The 21,628-nt window shown below is 42.5% G+C and overlaps 1 protein-coding gene across 1 annotated transcript in view; it reads left to right on the forward strand.

Annotated features, from left to right (window-relative positions):
* The window catches only part of WSCD2 (WSC domain sialate O sulfotransferase 2), a 1,087,922-nt gene that overhangs the window by 1,002,263 nt on the left and 64,031 nt on the right, over window positions 1–21,628 (forward strand). The window lies entirely within an intron of this gene.

Consider the following 21,628-nt stretch of genomic DNA (forward strand, 5'->3'; position numbering starts at 1 on the left):
AGTCTTAATACATGTAGTATAATAGATTGCCGCGGCTTCTGGGTCAGAGGTGTCAATTTCTTTCAAGGGGTCTAATGTATTACTAAATTCGGGAACATTAATATTTTTCCAGGATTTAAAGGTGTCAGGTTTACAAGATTTCGTGAGGATTGGAGCCAGAGGAAGAATATTGAAGCAGACAGCAGAGTGGTCTGTCCATGTGAGTGGTATTATGTGCTCTACGGTTAAAGAGTCAAGATTGGAAAAAATTCCATCTAATGTGTGTCCGGCCAGGTGTGCAGAAGAGTGGACAAGTTGAATGAGACCTGCTGCATTGATTTCAGTGAGGAGGGAGTGAGTGTCAGGATCTTCCTTCCTCTCTAGGTGAAAATTAAAATCACCCAAGATGGTGAAGTTGTTTTCTCCAGGAATTGGTTCTAAAAGATGACTCAAAGAGGACAAAAAAGTGGAGCTAATGGGATAATGGTCGCTGAAAGCGACAGGATGTATTTTAAAATGGCGTATTCTATCCATATATCTATTTGGTACTAAAATATGGTCTAAAACTGAATACAGGCCCGACCATTAAAAGTACTGCTAAACGGAATTGGAGGTAAACATAAATTGTTTGCAAAACCAAAATCCATAGTATATTTAAGCAGATTAAAATAATTGCTAGTGGCAGAATGCAGGAAATGAGACATGTCCTTCTCATCATCTATTGCTAAACCACAGACATCTCTTGCTGTGTGTAGACAAGGTCCAGAATTAAAATCCCCGCCCCAGATTATGCAAATGTCTTTGGGCCAGATGTAGGTATCCAAATACCAGTCGGAAACGGCCGAAAATACTGATTTTCGGCCGTTTCCGACCGGTATTTGGACATTGGTATGTAGGGGTAGCAAAAACATACTGATTCGGTAAATTTACCGAATCAGTAATTTTACCGAATCGGTAAAATTACGAAATCGGTAAATTTACTGATTCAGTAAATTTTACAGATTTGGTAAAATTACCGATCGGTAAAGAGTATGCTATGTGTGTACTATTCTAATGTGTTATGAGAATACAAAGGCTATTTTTATATAACCTTGTGTGGAGTTCCTTTTGTAGTGTGCCTGGGATGTTGTTGCTGTGTGCGTGGGCAAATGCTTTACACATTGCCTCCGGGATAAGCCAGACTGCTTGTGCCAAGCTACCAAGGGGGTGAGCAGGGGTTATCTTTGGTGTGTAACTCCCTTGCCCTGACTAGAGTGGTGGTTTATGCCTGGCTTTGGCGCAAGCCTTAGCCAACCAGAAATCCCATTTCAAACAATAATTATCTTAACTTCTTTGAAAATCCAGTGTTGGCCATCATTTCTTAGCTTCATTCTTTTTCTATGCTATATATGAATATTATTTCCCGGAACTATTGTGGTTTCTGTATATTATGGATGGGGCACAGATGTAAAGGAGCTGTCAGGAGGCGCACAGAAGGGGTCACCTTTTTGTGGAGCACTGTCCCCGCGGCCCCGGATGGCAGCCCTCTGGAGAGGGCCAATGGGGCTCTATGGACCCACCAGACATCCCCTTGCATGTGAGTGCAGACACTTGCTGCACCCACCTGCAAGGGGATCTCTCTCCCCTCTTTAAAGGGTAGGCAGGTGCTGCCTGCTCAGTGATACATAGAGCGGCTTGAAGGAGCCGCTCCGGGTTTCACTTGAATGCCCTGCCCTGAGAGCAGCAGTAGTTCACGGCTGCCCTGGGGGCAGTTCATTCACTCTAATAGGGGGCACATTCCCGGTTTGCGTGCAGTGCACCTGTTTGAAGGTGCGTTGTGGTAGAAAAGGGAAAGGGTGCCCTATTCATAATAGGGCCCCTGTAGGTCAAATACCAAATACAGCAATACCACAGAATCCTCGGGTCCCTGTGGTATTGCTGTATATGATAGGGGGGCTTATCCGCAGCGGTCTGTTAATTTCCCTCAGACCCTTCAACTTACTTGGTATTGTGTGGTCAAATACCAAACCATGGGTGCAGATCACTCAGCCTTATCTCTTATGAATAAGAGCAAGCCAAATAACATGTCGTCCAGCCACTCAGCCGTCATTCTAGTACAAACACCACAAGAGGGTGTCCTCCCCTACAATAGCCAGATGGATACATTGGATTATGTTTCAGGCAAAATTAGATGTTTCTTTCTAGATACCCCCGTGGCAAAGAGGTCCAAGAGGTTCAATCCCACATAGGCTGGGGCTAAATCGAAAGATATGCTGATGGATGTACATTGTTTAAATGACTCCATTTTGAAAAGTTTCAAACCATTCGGCAACCAGGCTTTGTTAACTATAAGGAAGCTTTTAATGGTTACAGAAAGCGCATGTGTGGTGTTGATTCTGTTAAATGCTCAAAAATGCATATTACCTCAGATATGTATCTTTACTTTTACAACGGAAGGTGTATGTAGTATGGGTCTATGTCAGTGAATGACAAAAATAAATGTTTACTTTTCCGAATCTTTTGCTATCAAATTGTACTTCAAATGCATCCTTTACCTTTCCATGATTCTGATACCATGGTTTTTCAGGTAATGGCATGTGTTGAAACCAACGGCACAAGGTAAATGCAGACTTAAAACTATCTTGAAGATGAAAGAATCAGCAGAAGTGACATTAATTCTAATTATTGGTCCGATATTGGTAGAGAAAGAGCTTATACAGGAAATGGACATGATGGCCCTGGACTGACATCAGGGGGCGCATGTAGACCCAAACTTCAGGGGCGTCTAACACTTCCGGTAATAGGGTAGAACAAGGATTTCCAGAAATGGGGTCGGAGGTATCTTCATAGCCAATATGAGAAAAAGAAGTAACTGTGCAATTTAAACAAATTGGACAAACCTGATATTATAACAAACATGTTGTTGAAGATTGGACACTGTTCCTAGGCCGATTGAGTGCATTGACACCAAAACACTGCTTGAATGGATTTAAATCCAAAGCGCGTAATCTCCAAACAACACCCTCTTTGGCAATTCACTGATTCATTTTGGGGCAGGACAATTTGCTTTTGAATTCCCTCTGACCCATTGTCAACTGAAGGTACAATTTTAATTTAACTGATGGGAAGTTGCAAAATATTCATGGGGAGCTGCCTTCATGTAAATATTAGGCTTAGCGGCAGTGCTTCAAATGAGCTGGTGTTTGCAGGTGGAACTCACTTGCAATCATTTTGGGTGTCCGGCACTTATTTTTCCTCATTAGACTGTGTTCCAGAACAAAAGAGAGAAAAACACAAAAGGGGGAAAAGAAAGATGGAAAAATGGTAACAAAGGGAGAAAGCAAAGACGAAAAGAAAACTGCAAGATTGAGATAAAGAACTTAGAGAAGCACACCTGAGAGAGGGGCTTTGGTTACTCCCACATGTTGGTTACTTTGAGTACAGAATTTTATTTGGCATAAGGAGTGTGCGTCCATTGAGAAATAGTGCTTGTCATACTCCTCTTGGTCCTGAGGGGAGTTTAGTCACCTAAAAATACGTATTTATGTGACAGTTTGCAATGGAAGGTCTCCTCTACTATGATGTAATAGTTTTGGCCAATGATTTTGCTTCAACGTCATGACATGCTCACTGTGTGCATTAATTACAGCGTGAGTTTTTATTGATAGGCAGTGGCGTCACTAGGGGGGTGCGGAGGGTGCGGACCGCACCGGGTGACACCCTCACATGGGGTGACACCATCTGGTTATGCTGCGCATGTAACACAGTGACAGCTCTGCAGCCTTGCCTCTGCCCTGCTTGTATAAAGTATTCCTGGACGCGGCCTAATTTTCTGACAGTGATCTGTGTCAGTAGAGGCCGTGCCCAATTGCTGTTTTCGCTTTGCAGGACGTTACGTAATCTTACGCTGCCGCTTCCTGCGGTGGCGAGAGTGAGGCTACAGGTTTGGAACTGGAAGCCTGGCTGGGCAATTGCAACTGTGAAGGCCGCGGTGATAGAATCAACGCGACCGCGGCTGGAGCTTAGGCACACGCTACAGTACTGCAGCTGAGCCTTGAATGCAGCGGGCTGAGGGAGTCCAATGGATAGTTGAGGCCTGAAGGACTCACTATGTAAGCGTGGGGCGGCCCGGCCTTAAACCGCATTTCCCGTCTGCCGTTCACCCCCTGTGGCTACTGCAGGTAAAATGTGCGTTATGTAGCGCGGCTCGCTGTAACGCACTTTATTTAAATCATGCGACGTTAGCAATGGCTCTTGTGCATGCATGTGTGCGCGCCTCGCACCCTTGTCCCTGGAATAAATAAGCAGACCGGGGCTATCTGAAGCGACGCCTGTAAGTCCACTCCATTTTTTTGGCTCATTAAGGCAACTCACCTGGGCCGCTGGCTACATCGGTGCCCCGCCGGCTACACCGGTGCCTGGAACATAGCAGCGCGCTGACTGGGCCGTGGACCTCTTCTGCTTTGGGTAAGAGTTTGTTGGAGCCTCACACATGATTGTTAGGGCGGCCTAGTCGTGAAGGGCACTACGTTATTGCCCTTCCATTTGTGGTGCTTTGCAGCAAACTTACGAGTTTTTCATTGCTCATATAGGTGTTATTTATGATATTTGTGTTTCCCTCGTCTTCATTGATTTTGCTTGTGAAAGGTGTCACACCTATTTGTGGTAATGTCACTCATAAGTACACTAAAAATATGAAAATGTCACACGTAGCAAACTAAAACCTTGGCAGCTATGCTTTGCTTTATCATCAGGAGGAACCCTGGGTGGAGAAGGCGACGAGGAAAGGGTTAAAAGACCAGCAGGCGGGGGAGGGGGCTGCAGACGGAGGGGGAGGGATGGTGCAGGCGGAGGGGGAGGGATGGTGCAGGCGGAGGGGGCGGGATGGTGCAGGCAGATAGGGAGATGGTGCAGGCAGAGGGTGAGATGTTGCAGGCGGAGGGGAGATGGTGCAGGAAGAGGGTCAGATGGTGCAGGCAGAGGGAGAGATGATGCAGGCAGGGGGTGAGATGGTGCAGGCGCAGGGGAGATGGTGCCGACAGAGGAAGAGATGGTGCAGGCGGAGGGGAGGTGGTGCAGGCAGAGGGAGAGATGGTGCAGGCAGAGGGGAGATGGTGCAGGCAATGGGGAGATGGTGCAGGCAGAGGGGGAGATGGTTCAGGCAGAGGGGAGATGGTGCAGGCAGAGGAGAGATGGTGCAGACAGAGGGATGAGATGGTGCAGGCAGAGGGGAGAGATGGTGCGGACAGAGGGAGATATGGTGCAGGCAGGGGGTGAGATGGTGCAGGCAGAGGGGAGATTGTGCAGCAAGAGGGTGAGATGGAGCAGGCAGCAGGCAGGGGGTGATTTGGTGCAGGCGGAGGGGTGATGGTGCAGGCAGAGGGGAGAGATGGTGCAGGCAGAGATGGTGCAGACAGAGGTAGAGATGGTGCAGGCAAGGGGTGAGATGGTGCAGGCAGAGGAAGAGATGGTGCAGACAGAGGAAGAGATGGTGCAGACAGAGGAAGAGATTTTGCTGGCAGAGGGGAGATGGTGCAGGCAGAGGGGAGATGGTGCAGGCAGAGGGGGAGAAGGTGCAGGCAGAGTGGGAGATGGTGCAGGCAGAGGGGAGAGATGGTGCAGGCAGAGGGGAGAGATGGTGCAGGCAGAGGGGAGAGATGGTGCAGGCAGAGGGGAGATGGTGCAGGCAGAGGGGAGAGATGGTGCAGGCAGAGGGGAGAGATGGTGCGGACAGAGGGAGAGATGGTGCGGGCGGGGGTGAAATGGTGCAGGCAGAGGGGAGATGGTCCATCCGGTAAGTTGTGAGGGGGTGACACCATGAGTTACCCGCACCGGGTGACACCAACCCTAGTGACGCCACTGTTGATAGGCTAATCGGATTGGTGAATAGAGCTACCCAGTAAGGATGCTCCCTCATTCAAAATGGTCGTGGTCTTCATTGAAATGCAGCAAAGGCGTCTGTGTATGTTTTTTTTTCCTTCCACATTTGTATTTACACTGTGCAGAAGAAGCAGTTTGTTCTGCCTTCTCATCACACTGTGCCGGTGACCGAGCCAGTTGCTGAAGCCCCAGCAGCCTCTTGCCCACCCTTCCTCTCGCACCAACCCACTGTCTCAGTTCGATCTCTCTTACAGCAGCAGCCCACATACAATCAGCTCCTTTCAGCCATGGGAGACTGATTCAGAGAGTTATTGGAACAGCCTGGACTGCATTGCCTGCTTCTGACTGTAAATCAGAAACATTTACAGGTAGGAGAAGAGAGCAACAAGCTTAGCCACTTTTGAAATGCAAGCAAGTATGTGCATTTTAAGATTAGATAATGCTGTTACTTCATGGCCAAATCCTTGCTCCTGTCCTTTCTGCAGACAGTGCCTACTTTAGTCTTACACTGCCCCCTCTGAACCCTGCCAATTGTGCCAATCAGTGGCAGCTAAAAATCTTTGTAAGAGGTGAGGTGTGATAATTTGACCGAATTCCAGCGAGCAAAATGAGCAAACAGACTTCTTGTAGTTGGTTGCGGGGAGAATGGGCACCTCTCCAGAGAATTAAAAAAAACCTTGGGTTAAATTTGCTTCAATGCCAAAGTCCCTGAAAGACCTTTCATGAAATATGTCAGTACTTTCATGGTGTGCCAGGGAAGAACAGTCTTTCCTAGAAGTAGATCCCTTTTTTTGTAATGCCATAAGTAAAAAATGACTTCTATTATGCCAAAGTCAGCATTTTTTCGTGGGTGCACCCATTATGCCAAGGATTACATACAATAATCCAGAGTCATGGACACTCCACTCATAGTTATGGGTACCTCAAAAAACCACCTCCAGTATACAAGGGTCAGCATTGTACCAGTACGTGTAAACAAGTACAAGGTCTCATGACAAGACTTACCTCAAATATCAGTTCCAACATTTTGCTGGGAATACACCGCATACGCTTAGAATGACATAAAGCATATCAGGGACTGACTTTTACCCTGGGTAACCCTCCCTATCCATAATCTATTACTCCTCTTGCCCTTAAGGCAACAATAACCTCCAGGATGCCAGACCAGAATCACATTTGCAAGCATGACACACATACACAAAGCATACCCACACAGACACTGATGACATGGTGAATGTGAGCACATGTTTTTGTTGTACTACATTGTAATCGGATTCAGAGACGTTTTAAGGCATGGGCAAAGTGGGCTTGGGTGCATGACCCCAGCCTTCATGGGGCCACCTGATAGGGCAAGCTTCGTTATGCAAAGACTCTTGCCCTAATGACCTTGAATAATTCTTAAACTGATTGTTTTAAATACCATTTTACTTAAATTTATTTTTAATTTGGGTGATCAGTGAGAATCTATTACAGAGATTTTGTAGATAAATGTTGTGTTTATATTTCATGCAACATCCAGAAAACACCTTTGTTTTAGATCAAAACAGGACCTCACATATGAGAAATAGGAGTTTGTCACAGAGATTATTTGCAGTAATGTTAATGAGCTGCTGCTGTGTTACAATATTGAAAACACACATTAATATCCCTAAATATTAGATGTAAACACATTTTGAATTTAGACGAGTGTGTCTGTGCGCTGTCAGTTACCTGGCCAAAGAGGGCAAAATGAGCTGAAATTGGATCATAAGTTTGAAACTGTTCCAACATGGCCCCCCAAAATACGTTGGGCCCAGTGCCCCCAGAATCCTTATGATGTCACTGATTGGATTTTCTGGATAAGGGGGTTTCCTCCTCTGAGTGGTAAATAAAGGATGTTTTACATATTGGCAACACTGCAGCTATGGTTGAAAATGTCAGATTGTACAGTCACTCTCTAGTCTACACACAGTGTGAGAACTCTCACTCACCACATTACATGTCTTGCATTCCACACAAACTGTTCCATGTATTTATTTATAAAGTTTTATATAGCGCGAACAGGATCCTGAAGGATATCAGCGCACGTTACAATATGATGGGAGGAAGAACATGGACCTTTCATGTTGAAGATATCACACACAGTTTATTGGCTGTACCGCCCAAAATATGGCACAGAGTACCCCACACGGATCAGACAATTCAAACACATAAGCAACGTACAGTTCAACATTCTGATCAAAGCAGTTTGAACAATCCCAGAGAACAATACAGAATCGGACCCAGAGTCTGTAATTGTAAAACTCGACCTTATCATATCTAGCATACTGGAGAAGTTATCACCTTTCAAGGAGAAAGCTGAAGTTAATAACCACATGAACAGCATATGGTGGAATAAGGAGGTGAATCTATGGTTTTCAATTTGCAGTTCTGTTTTCATAGACTAATGGCGGAAGCCAAAAAAGTACACTGCTAGAGACAGAGGAGATCAAAGCCATCAAAAGACCCAAAATGGGTCCACTCAAACAGCATTAACAAGGTTAACAAACTGCACAAAAGAGAACTCCACAATTCCAGAAATATGTAACTGTGAAGCCCTCGACAGTAACCATTAACTCAACATATAGGCACTGCGGAGATTTCCCAAAACTATTTTATACAAAACAACTAAACGTTTCCTTAAACCTTAACTCATTGTCTATCTAACTTGTCATTCGTCACCATTCCAGCCTCCCACTCACAAGCATCTCTCAATTCCTTCTAACCCATGGAAAAAGCAGGAGGTCATTAAAACCCGAAAAACAAGTTTAGAAAGTGCTACTATAGTTGTGATCAGCATCCTCCCTTGATTAATGTGTCAAAACTGTTGTACTTTACATCAATAACAATTTTAGGGTAACCTTCTTCACAGTAGATGTAACCTATTCTTTGATATATGACGTTGCATTACCTCTCTTTGAAACTACCAGTCACAGATCCACATCTACTGGCATGCGTTTAATAGCCTGACACAATACTAGAGATAGAGGCAAATATATAAAGTAAGACTTTAGCTCTTCTGTGATGGGACATATAAGAAGGAATCACTTCATTCAAGTGATGTTAAAAAGTGGCCTTGATCATCCTGAACCTCTGCAGCCTTTGAAGCCGGAAATACAATATTCTACTGAAAGGACTAAACAGATGTAGAGAAATGACAAAAAACTGATTTAAATTGGATTGGTTCCATTCTTCTAAAACAGTTATAATTATGGATTTGACTAAGCTGGCTAATTTGTCTTTATAATCGTACCATTCTGGAAGCCAGAGGCTTCCTTCTTATATCTACTGTGCCCAAGAACAATAGGTGTTGGAAATGGCCCTTTTTGCAGGGTTATCCCCAAACTTTTTGCTTCTTCTTCCTTTATTTTTCCTGACCCGTGGTTGTTGGCAATAGGACTCTGGGAACTTTACCACTGCTGATCAGTGCTAAAGTGCATATGCTCTCTGTGTAAATTGTTATTGTAATTGGTTATCCATTATTGGCATATTTGTATTACCAAGAAGTCCCTAGTAAAGTGCACTGAGTGTGCCAGGGCTGGTGATTCAAATGCTACTAGTGAGCCTGCAGCACTGGTTGTGCCACCCACATGAGTAGCCCTAAAATGGTGTCTGTGTGCAGTTGCTAACTGCCATGCTGCCCAGGCCAGTGTCGACACTGGCCAGGCCTAACCCTTCCCTTTCTGTACACATTGGGTACCCCTATAGAAGGCACTAGGGTGCAGTGCGTATGAAAGGTAGAGCATGTACTCGTGTGTGTGACATGCTCTTGTAGTGAATTACAGCGATTTTCGTTTTTCACTATTGAGAGGGCTACCTTGCCCATAGGCTATAATGGGGAATGCTGAGTATAATGTTTACCTGCATATCGTCCCATAGGAGCAAGAAAGAAAATTAAAGTCTGGTATCCCTGAACTCAGAATTTAATAACACATCTTTTAGAAAGGATGGTTTTTAAATATGGACAAGGAGAAACTAAGACAATCGGCAAATTTTCACGCATCGCTCGCATCGCTCGCTTGCAGAGCACATCCCTGACAGTGCGAGGACATTCCCGCTGCCGCGAAGATCGAAATCGTCGCAGTGCCTCTTGCCGCTGCAAGAGCCATTGCATCCTTTGCTTGCGGAACGCATCAGCCCAGTGCGGGAAGATTACTGTTGCTGCGAACATTGTCGCAGAGCTTGTCGTCGCTGGGTGAGATTGCCGCACCTCCTGCTTGCGGACTCCATCACGTCGCTGCGAACATCGTCGAAGAGCCATCGCATCGAGGGGCTGTGAGAGGAGAAGATCGATGCTGCACTGCCCAGCGCATCGACGCCGCACCTGAGATTGTTGCCGCCCTGAAGATCATCGCATCGTGCCTTTGGAAGACGCTTCCTACCAAACCTGCGCACCAGAATCTATACAAGGTATCGCCTCCCTCCCCGTACAGACCGGATTCATCGCAACACGCCCGCTGCATCCAGCGGGGCTGTCACATCACCTCCCCAGGTCTCACGAGTGACACATTGCTTATTTTTCAACGCTGCAGCTTCCATTTGGACATTTTGTCGCATTTGAAGGTACTTTGGGCTAAACGTGACGCAACTGTGGATTATTTTGATGCAAACCCTAGAACTCTTTTAAAATCATATTCTTGAACTGTGTATGTTGGATTTTTGTCGTTTTGGTCTTGTGTAGTTAAGATTAAATAACTTTATTTTTCTAAACTCGTGTGGAGTACATTTGTGGTGTTTTCACTGTGTTACTGTGAGTGTTGGAACAAATCCTTTACACATTGCCTTTGATAAGCCTGCCTGCTCATGCCAAGCTACCAAGGTGGTGAGCAGGGGTTATATAAAGAGTGTATCCCCCTTACCCTGACTAGAAGCAAGGGTCCCTATTTGGACATTGAGACCTACCTCTGCCAACTAGAGACCCCCAGATCTAAGAATAGGCATGTGCATTATAGCAGCAATATGTGTACGTCAACAAGAACACCCTGAGATCTAAATCCACTTACAAAAGAAAAGGTGACTTGGGGGCAAAGCACACTTTACCAAGGGCACGATGTAGGTAATTTTGAAATTCCGAATTGTTAATACCGAATTGGTATTAAGAAATCGGTATTTCAGATGAAGGTAAGAATTCGTTTTTTTTTACTGAATCCTTAATATTCCTTATTACCGAATCGGTAATTGCGATTCAGTAATATGGAATACCTACCCATTCATTCCTATTGGCTTGGAGGCCCATAGGAATGAATGTGAAGACATTCAGTATTACCGATTCGGTGTAACCGAATCGGTAATACCCGGAGGTATTTCAAGGACACCCTGTTGCACCCCTGAAATGTGCATGTGTGCACATGTGGCACACATTCATGCCCTAAGGACATGGATGTGTGCCACATGGCACTTCAAAAAAAGCAAGAATGTGCTTTTTTAAAGGAATCCAGTAATTACCACCAACTTGAAGTTGGTGGTAACTACTGATTCCTTAAGGCCAGAAAGCACTCTTTTATGTGCTTTCTACATTGCTTGTAAGGAATCGGTATTATTGATTCCTTAAATGCAAGGCCAATAAGGAATCAGTATTGAGGAATCCTTATTATCGATTCCTTACCTACACCAGGAATGGCTAAATACCAGTCGGTAACTTTACCGAATTTCACTGTTAGCGACCAGTATTTAGCCACCTACATCTGGCCCCAAATGCCTACTCTACATATTTCACTACTTATAAAATAACTTGTCCTTCCTGGACAATATTAAAAAGTAGGAACCATAAATGTGCAACCAGGAGTGAAGACACTCCACTTCAGCTGGCACATTAGTCTGTGCATACTCCTTGGCACATTGTAAAAAGCCCAAACCCTGAAAATGGTATCCTAAAATTAATGAATAAATTAAAAGCATCAACCTAAGGTGTTCCTAATTTCTGAAAATACTCCTACCGTCAATCAAACCAGCAGAAATGTATTGGAGTAAAATGGCTTATCAAGGCAGAGGCTATGTGTCTACAGTGAAGGTGTGTGCAGCCGGCACAGGCCTGCTAGCTTAGCCTATTTGCACCTGAAATGAACAGTACTAGCTGCCAGATTTGTGGCTTTGTGTTGCGGACAAAAAACACCATTTGAAGTACTGTGTCTCTGTTCTCTTTCTCCTACATGCTGAATGCAGAAGCTATTTGAACAGAGCCTGTATCGAGTGCATCCTCTGAAAAAGGTCGCTACACTTTTGTGACCCAGAATATATCAGAACCATTATCACACTGCGAGTAAAGCCCAGAAACCCTGTTCCAACAACAACCTTTGACCTCCTCATCATAAGGCGTTGCTAGTTAATGGTCACTCAGTAAAGAATGCTCCCCGGTGATTACTCGCCAGCCCTCTCCATAGTATCTCGTAACTGTAAAATAGCTCACCAGGATAAAAGCCTTGGTGAAAAGTCGCTGTGGCAATGATATATTGTGGAGATATCTATCAAAAAAATGTCATAGTAAACGCTAATGTGGATTTGCGTATGACTTATGAAATGAAATGTAGCGCAATCTGTAAATTTGTGGAAAATGCAGAAAAGTTGCTACTGAATGAAACCCAGATGTTAGAGCTGAGTGCAGCTCTCTCTCTCTGAGGTTGGTGCAAGTGTCACAAGTGCTGCATCTATTTCTTTCTCAACCCCATTACTTCGAAGCTGCAGGAAGGCCTCAGTGAGGTAAACTACAGAAACATGACGTGAGCGGCAGGTCACAAGCTCATTTTACGGCAAGGCTTACGATTCGTCAAAATGTTATGGGTAACAGCAGTGACATCATCTGGCCTTTAATGACATTACAGTAAGTGACTTCATGTGACATAATACTGATGCCATCACAAGAACAAACATTAGGTGACTTCTGAAAAAGTATTAAGTAGCAATTATTTCATTGGAACCATATTTTCTGCAATTACTAAGAAGCTACCTTGAACGAATTGGTAGGGATTTCTATGATAGGACAGATTTGAGTTATGACCACTTCCTACTGTGTACATGTGCCAATAGTCATGATGTTCTTGTGCCTATATTAGAACATTGGAATGTTGAGTGCTCCATTGAAGACAATGGATCAGCAGCTGTCTATATGAACTGGTATAGGTCCGCTGCTCTCAAAATGTCAACATACTAATAAACAGCCGCTGCCTTTCCCTTTCCCTGCCTTTCCAAAATACATGGAGTGGGCAGGGGAAAGTGAAAGGCAGAGGCTGTGGTCCACAACACCTCAAAGCCTTCCACCTCCCCCTTCCTAACTCAGAGTCACTGTAGCCTTCTAAGGAGGGAGTGGTAATGCTGCTCAGCTCTTGGGTCTCCCCGGTTCAGCTGAACGAAAAAAAGTAACATTTCAGCCAAGCTGGGGAGAACCGGTGGCTGACTTCAACCCACTTTCACAGCTCTTGCTGTGACTGTTCGACAGCTAACAGCTGTTTCCCTGTGCATGGCTGTTAGATGTTGAACAATCGCAAGAACAGCTGTAAATCAAAAGAGTTGAAGAGTAAGAACTTTCGGGATTTCAACTCCCTCAAGATCTGATGCCTTTGTTTTTATAATTAGGACATTCTTTCCTTTAGGGGCAGAATTTTAAAATGGCCTTATAGGCCATCATAGCTGGGTTATACTGACCATTAAAGGCCTGCTCCCTTGCTAAAGGCCATCGCCTTTGGCCTTTAACGTTGAAGGAGGCCTTTAATGGCCAGTCTAGCCTGCTACGGCATGCTATAAGGCTATAGTAGAACATTGGAATGCTAGTATAAGCTCAGAGCTCCAACATTCCGATGTTTGTCTTCAGATTTCTCCCTTCTTAATTTAGAACATTCTACCCTTAGTTGGTGGAATGTCCTAATAGTCTTATAGCCATTCCACCTCTTGCTATACCGGTTGTTAAAGGCTCTTTCTCTCTTTCGTTATAGGCTTGGGTTCAGAGTCTTTAACAACCGGTGTAGCCCTTGGCAGCTGGATATAAGGCAATAGTAAAGCACTGCTTTGTAATAGAACATATTGTGAAAGACTAAGCAGAGATGAATTTGAAAACAAAAATAATTCAGGGGCCGTTTTTATGTGCCCACTGCAGCTTGCACCGCCCATTAACGGCTCCCAGCGCTGCCAATGACAGTGATGCAGCGCTCCTCCGGAAATAATTTCTAAATACATTTCACCTCTCTCTGTAAGTATAATTTCTAACATACTCTCAAACAGTGGGGCCCATAACACTGAGAATCACTTTAAAACACTCACTCTTTACTTCATGGATCAGTGAAAATCAAAGGAAAAGCTACTGTATCATAGTGGAGTGTCTAAAAGCTAAATTGCATATTTATACTATTTACACCTGCAGTTTAGATATTTTTACTATGGTTTCATGAAATCGACATTTTATTAAACACACTTCCATTGAGATCAATGGATCTACCAGTAAAAATTAGGCGTAGGAAAACTCAAGACCAGTTGATTCTCTATTTATCTAATTTTTATTAATAGCAATTTTAGCATGTCCAAAATAATTCACTTTATTTATTTTATTTCAGGAGTACTCAACATTTAAAATATAAGGATGCAGTTTCAGGACAGTTAAATAATTTACTTAAGAAAACTCAAGAATAGACATTTTCATTATTTGAATAGATCGGATATTAACAAAAAGACTGATAGTTCCCAAACGATTCACCTATTCTCCTAACATCCCTAGCTAAACTCTCAGATGAAGTGCATTTCCCTGTAAAAGAAAACAGAGTTAGGCAGTTTCTTACATCTCAGGAAAATCGGCAATCCGGCAGCATCTCAGGAGGAAATGGAAGGAAGCGATTCCCTTCCGTAAAATCAGCACTTTTCATACCTTTTTAACTAGCTCTATCTGACTAAAAGTGTATCTTTTAACTTAAATGTGAGTTCTGATTGGACAATTTTGGGGTTGATGAGCATCATCTTGTCATCGAAACTCAAGTTTCCTTCCGTTCGCAATTTTTCTAATGGGTCTATCGTTTTATTCAATGTCCAGCCTAGTCCGGTTCTCTACTCGCAACGTTCCACAAATTTCCCACGTTCTGTACCACTGTGCTCATAACTTGGCAGACATCTGCACTTCCAGTCTAATTCGACCTTGAACCTCAGTCAGTCCGGGCTCAAGCTGCTCGCATTCAATTCTCGCACATGCGCAGTATTTTTGTGGCCACAATAATCGAGTGACTCCATTTTCTCTTAGGCCTCACGATTCAGAATTGGGAACTATCATAGAAACAAACACAAATGAACATTAATTTAAATCGTTTAACCCTTCTGTTTACCTCCCCCCTTACTAAGGTTTTCCCAATTAATATTTACCTAGCAAATAGGTACATTTAAGCGCAATATACTGACTTTATCTTCGCATTTTTACACAAAGACACATAAACAAAAGCACGATTATGCCGCATTCCATTAATTTAAAAGCTGCTTATTAGTTTTAACATGACGAAATCACATAATTAGTTAATTATGATTGCAACACAAGCAAGATTAATTTCCCACATGTATTTTTGTAGGTGCATTTCTTAGTCTACGTTGGTTATACATGCATGACGCTTCATTAATTCGTATTATTGTTATTGGAGTATGATTTCACAAGGGTACACAAAATTTAGTTTCATCACCTTGCTCCATCAACAGTACCAACACAACTATTAACCATTACAATCCTACAAGTGTGACAGAGCTAAAAAGTGCTTGGGTGGCAGGTATTTATATCATTTTTAATGTATATTGAATTAATAAATAAATATTGTTGTGCTCATTTCTAAATTAGATAAACAGTCCCACTATGTGGTAGACTGTCATAGGTGCCAATGTTGACAATTAAGTGCTCATCCTAGCCTGTGAAGCCACCGGCTCAAATTAAGTACTGGGTAGGGCAGCACATATTCTTTTTAAAAAAGACAGTTCACTGTTTATCAGTACATATAAAACTACAATCAGATACTACCCTTGAAGGGTTGCACATAAATGTACATTATATACAATTGCATTATACGTTTTATACTTTTCTTACATACACAAATGTAAAAGGAGTATTTGTAAACTCTACAAAGTTCTTCTTAAAAATATATTCTTAGTTTTCACATGTAAATAGAACGAAGGTCTTCAACTTTTTACTAGATCAGAGAAAAATCTTTGTACACCTCCATAATGCACATATTATATATCATATGAATTTCACAAAACCGTGTTAACTTTGTAGATGTGAAATTTTTCATAATTTTTTGTCATAGCAGATGATGCTGCAAGAAATGTCTCACTGGAGATAGTTTCTCGTCATACTGAACTTTCGCATGATCTGTGATTGAAAGGTATGACTTTGTGCAGATTTTAATGCAGAAAATGAGCAACTAAATTTGAAGAAACTTCAAATAATTTCCCTTTTTCTTTCAAATGAGCATGCACCCACTTTTGACATGCATCACCAAATTGCAATCTAGACAGCAGTGTCACCCGTAGCTCCTTAAGAACCTCCAATTTGATGCTGAGGGTTTGGGGTAAGAATGGAAAAATAGGAAAATATTGGGGGTGGGGGTTTAGAACCCTCTTTACTTACATATCTTTCCACTGCCTTGATTATAGCAGCGACAATGGGTTGAAAGGACACTGCCATGGGTACCAAAACACAACCCAAGAATAGCATCAAATACCACTGGATACCGCTGTCCCAACACAATGTGCCCATTATAACTAGCGCCTTTCCAAAATTTCCAAACAGGAAGTATTGATATTGTTGTAACTTGTGTTACTGATTGAGGGGGAGGATGAAGGTGAAGCCCTACTCAAGCAGCAACCACAATCTCTGTCAGGTTGAAACACAAGCATACCCAGCTTGTGCTTAACTCTCTGGTAGCTTGGCACCAAAGCAGTTGTAGTTAACTTTGAGGCAATGTATAAAGTATTTAGGTAGCATAGAAACAGTAATGAAGTGAAAACACAAAGCAAGACAAATCCCACAAGAACTAAGAAAAACAGAGTGAAATTGAATACATTATGAGACACCACAATGACAAAAAAATCTAACAGTAGAACAAGAGATATGTATTTTTACCTTTTAGGTGAAAATAGTGCCTGAAAGCACAAAGCTCCAACTGTGGTCATTGGGTTGCACCGGACAAGGACCAAGGATCTAATTTAGATCTTGGTGGACGGGTTACTCCATCACAACAGTGACGTTTATCCCTTCTGACAAAATATAAATCCCAATATATTCTATGGGATTTATATTTCAGCGGACAGGATATCCGTCACCGTTGTGACGGAATAACGCATCCGCCAAGATGTAATTCAGGCCCATAGTCACAAGTTCATGCCGACCATGATGGAGTACAGGTCAGATACAGGGTCCAAGTTAGGCCAGCTGAACATGAGTATCTTAAATCTTGATTGTGGCACTAGGAGAGATCCCAAGTTGAGGCTGCATCGCGCAGTGGCTTTTCCGAAGAGCTGGGAGGCTGCGATACGATGCTCTGCATTGTTCTGGAGGAATGCCGTCAACGAAGGGTGGTAGGATGCAAAATCTTCTGTGGCATGAAATATACAACATTGTTTTGACTTAGTATCTCAAAAATTACTGTTTCAATTTCAAGGATGGAGATGAGGTGGATGGGCATTTTTTGGAACGGTTTCGGGAAGACTCGACAAACGGCACCAAAGTTATAAGCAAACCTAAAAATGCTTTAACTATGGAAAGACAGAGCTAAGTATCACTACCCAGTTTCTTATATATCTTTTGTAGAAATAGTTACTTATTAGGGCGATATGAATTTATACTTTTATTTATTTTTCATGTGGCACACTGGACTGTACGCATCAGAGAATTTTAAGTCATTCCACAGAGCAACACTGAAAGGAAAAGCAAGAACATGGAGGAAGAGAAGTCTCTATCCGTTTCTATTAAGTGTCTCAGCACTTTGAGTTTCATAGATCTAATGAACACATTAAAAGAAAGTAATATTCCCAAGTGGAGACAGGAAATCCCGATTAATACAAAGCCAGGCTCATATTAGTGAGATTTTGTTCTGTAAAATAGAAACACGCGAGGGATGGGGTAAAAGGGACAATTGGCTCCCATTGGAGGCGAAAAATATTGTGCCGAAATAGCAACAGCTTTAGGAGTTCACACAAGGAGATCCATACAACCTGTGGGTGGGGCAAGTGAAAATAACCATGGATTATAATGCCTAGTCCGGTCACTCTTATTCACCTGAAAATATCATACACCTATCTATATAAATCGCAATTAAAGAGCTGAACAGCGAAGTTGTAAAACACAGATAAAATCGTGCATAGTTCTGATCTTCAATGCAGAATCCATTCTCCTGCAGCTGTGCTTTCTGCGCTAAAGGCTTTAAAATCTGTATTTTGTTCCATGACATTAATTTTATGATACTGCTGGAAGGAGTCCAAAGCAAAGTTTTATGTGATATGATTACATAAGGTGAATTGTCCTGTATCTGTTTAATGAAACAGATACTATGTTTAATGATTCTCCGGGGAATTAAATACAGTTAAGCTATTAATCAGGCATCAGTTCCTCAGAAGGACTGGAAGAAGGTGCAAATACCCAAGGCTTTTACACACGCTGAGATATATGTACATTACTCCTCCAGCCGAATCATGGCTTATTATTGATGTTTCATTATCTTTTTTATTGCCTGATTTTAATGTGTGGATCAATTAGTGGGGAACCGCAGGGATGATTGAAATACTCTTTGTTTGAAGCAAATGAGATGGCCCTTGGTGAGAGTGACTGCAGCTGCAGAAAGCTGTCAAGAAGTGTGGGCTGGAGTAAATCTTCATAGAATCCGAGACCTGGGGAAAAGCAATTCAAAAAGAGATCCCAGGGATGCTATGAAAATAGTTTTTTTCTCGTAAGTGGTGTCTTTGTAGAGGTGGGCAAATTACATATTTTTTTCAGTGCTTAACATGTCATTTTCTCAATAACTGTGTGTTTTATACATTTGTACACATCTGAGTTTTGAAAATTGCATGTGAGGGATCCCCTCGCGTATAAAAAGGCACGCCAGGTACCTGCTCAATGTATTGTCAATGCAGTTTCTAAAGTTACGCCATGATTGTTACTTTCTCAGCGCATGCAGCCTTGACACACATCCAGTTTCAATATTTGCATAACACATGTTCAGCTTGATCCAAGTCTCCTGTGAGAGAAACGTATGAATGAGTGTAAGAACAACAGAAATTACCAATGATATGCATAGCCCATTAAATGGTGTGAATGCAGGATTATGCTTCTGCAAAAAAATACACCTTTACTTTTTCAATTAGAATAGTCTTTCTCTCATTTGTAACGGTGTTTCCCGGGTTACAGCTTGATTCTGAGTTATTTCATAATATTAGAGGTAGTTAATAGACCTGGCTACTCCAAGATGACTCAGACTATCCTTCTGGAATACACTGACTCAGTTAAGGTATATATTGTGACTAGAGACTCTGAATTGAGCTTTACAAGTACCTACATTTAAAAAACAGTTTAGCATAGTGCATATGCCCCAAGTGAGGATGTGGCCTGGCCTCATCTTCTGAGTTTTCGGGTTAGAATGAGGAAATGAGGAATAACAGGTGGAATAAGTGTTTATTGCATCTTATTTACAGAATTCGGGGCATATATACAAGGGCATTGCACCACAGGAATGTCACTTTTAATGACGTCCCTGTGGCGCAATGTGGTGCTCCATATTTCTAAGATGGTGTTAAACCACTTAATATGGCTAAATGCAACATTCTGCTGCTGCAAAGGGCCGGGCAGTGGTTTTTGCAGGGACCGTTCCACTGCAATACCCATTGCTTTTTGATACTGCCCCCGGTTTACACGGGTGGCCAAATATGGGCCAGCCCCAAAAATAAGACCAGGGAAAACCTGGTGCAATGAGGAGAAATGTTTTTATTTCTTCTCGTTTTTGCTGTTCCTATGTGTGCTGCATTGTGCAGCACACATAGAAACAGCAAATCACCATTAGTGATTGTTCATGTGCAGGAAGGTGTCCCTTCCTGCACATAAACAATCATTAAAAACTGACGTTTTGCAACTTCTATATGTCCTGCATTCAGCAGAACATATAGACGTTATAAAACGCCATTGGTGACTGTTTATGTGCAGGAAGGGAAATCTTCCTGCACATGAACAATCTTCCCCTGCCACGCAGGCACCCGTGCACTATGGTGCAAGGGTGCTTGCATTGGCACTAGGCAGCTAAATTTAGCGCCAGCACTACGGCAAACGTAGGGGTGCACCACACTTTTGTAAATGCAGAGTATCTCTGCGTTTTGAAACTGTCAAAGCATGGCGTTAGCAATTTTGGCTTAACGTCAGGCTCCGAGAGCTTCTTGTAAATATCCTCCTTTGTTGTATTGGTCACTTTCGACAAATAAATGTAACTATTCTTTCCTTCTAAAGTTTGTCCAGGAAATTGTGCAGGAAAACAGTGATAACTGCTGATCGAGGAATTCACATTTGAGGATTGTGTTAGTGTTTTGAAAGAATAGTAACTGAGAAAAATTGAACTACCAATAAAGAGATTTAATTGATTTTTTTTGACAGATTCCATGCTAAGTGAATTACAACCAGATCCAAGTAATGCAAAGGTCATATAATTGTGATAGTAACAAAGGCTAAGATTTTTGAGCCTGACTAACAAAGGGAGGCTGCAAAAGGTTAGAACATCCACTCCGATATGATTGCTATTACAATTGGAGTACATTTCAGACTTTCTCTTGCTTCATAAAGTACCCTGGCAAAAATCCTGGTAAACTATGCTAGTCATACATTTCCAGTAGTACTCTAACATTGTAAGTAGTACTAATTGGGGTTTTTCACATTTTTTCCTAGGCTCCGATTCACAGAACTAATCTGAGATATAATCTTACACTTAATACTTTTGGTATTCACAGAAGGCATTTAGTAGCAGTAAAGTTAGGACTCCTAACTTTACTACTGCTAAACTGAGACAAAAATCTAACTTTACGACTTTTGGTATTCACAAAAGGTATTCAGTAATAGTAAAGTTAGGATTCCTAACTTTACTGCTACTAAATGGCTTCTGTGAATACCAAAAGTATTCTCTATTCTCTTCACTACTGCCCAAACTCGCCCCCCTAATTACCACATTCTTATCCTTACAGGTTCAAGGGCCTCGCTTGCAATCCTGATGCGTTCACATAAGTGCTTGCCCACAGGGCTACACTGAAGGTATTCCCCCTCTTCTAGGCTTTGACGTCGCAGCGGTCACACACCGGTTTTTAATCGCAATTGAAGCAGCACTATTGATAGCATATACCACACTTGTATCACTTCGTTGCATCACTCTTACTTTACGGTCTCATGCATATTGTCCACTCCAGTTAATTCATTGTCTGGTTATTGTGAACCTTTGGCTACCCTCACTTCACTCAGCTTCCCCAAATCATAGACATCACGTCTGTTTTCACTCGTAAATTAACTTACCAACTGGCTATGATGTTGCCGCAATACACATCTGCAGTATTTTTGCTCTATCTGCGCTAAGAACCCCGACTGACCTCTTTATATGTGTCCTTCCCCTTTTCTTTTCTTTATTTCCATGCTAATATACAGCAAATTACAGACAATTGTTTTCAGGCACTGTATCCAAAAGTCCTGATGATGATCCTATATCCTTCAGTTAAGGATCGAAACGCCGTCAACATAGTTGTTTTATAAATTTTTTTTTTGATCTGATATGTTCAGAAATTCAAATTCCATCCCCTTTGT

This window comes from Lissotriton vulgaris, chromosome 11 (assembly GCF_964263255.1).
Source record: "Lissotriton vulgaris chromosome 11, aLisVul1.2, whole genome shotgun sequence".
NCBI lineage: Eukaryota > Metazoa > Chordata > Amphibia > Caudata > Salamandridae > Lissotriton > Lissotriton vulgaris.